Below are 810 nucleotides of genomic sequence, written 5' to 3'. Positions count from 1 at the left end.
ACGCCAATTACCATGTTTCTCTTTTATTAGTGTAGATGAATCAACTAAAATAGTTGACAGGGACAATTCTTCCATCTTTGAAAATATCTACATCAAATCTGTTTAAATAGATTTCATCTGCATAATATAACACATTCTGACAAGACCACCACCACCACCAATGTGGTCAGTATTGTGCCAATAAATGTTTAATAACTGAGGGACCCCACCCCCGAGTGCACAAATTTTTGTGCACTGGGCTACTAGTATATATCTATTTTATTTCATATAAATAGAAGCATATTGATTTTATTTCTTTGGAGAACCCTGGCCAATGCAGATTTTGGTACTTGGAGTGGTTATAGAGAAACAGAATTTTAAGGATGAATTTCTTGAATTGGTTCTGGAGTTTTTGGAATATCTCTCTAAAATGATCAGATTTAGAAGGGAAACTAAGATGGCGGCAGAGATAAACACCGGGAAATTAATGCCGCTCACAACAATTGATTAATACCTCAGAAAAACAATACGGACATCATCAGAACCACAGGAAGCCTGGCTGACTGTAAATTCTACAACTAGAAGGAAGGAAAGGCACACTGAGAACAAGAGAAGCTGCAGAAGTGAAGCGCAGAGGTACGGGGCTCGCGCGCGCGGAAAGGGGCTGGCACCCGAGGACGCGGTGGTCTTTTTGAATCCGGAGGGAGTCACAAGCTCCCGACGGCTCTGAACTCCGGTTCCGGGAAGTCTCTGGGGACCCAGGACTCATGCGGGGAGAAACTGGACTGTCTGGCAGCAGGCGATTTTGAGGGCAGCTTTCCCTCATGGGGT

Source organism: Myotis davidii, unplaced genomic scaffold (genome assembly GCF_000327345.1).
Source record: "Myotis davidii unplaced genomic scaffold, ASM32734v1 scaffold1798, whole genome shotgun sequence".
NCBI classification, from domain to species: domain Eukaryota; kingdom Metazoa; phylum Chordata; class Mammalia; order Chiroptera; family Vespertilionidae; genus Myotis; species Myotis davidii.
The sequence above is the reverse complement of the archived record's forward strand: the minus strand, read 5'-3'. Positions refer to the sequence as shown.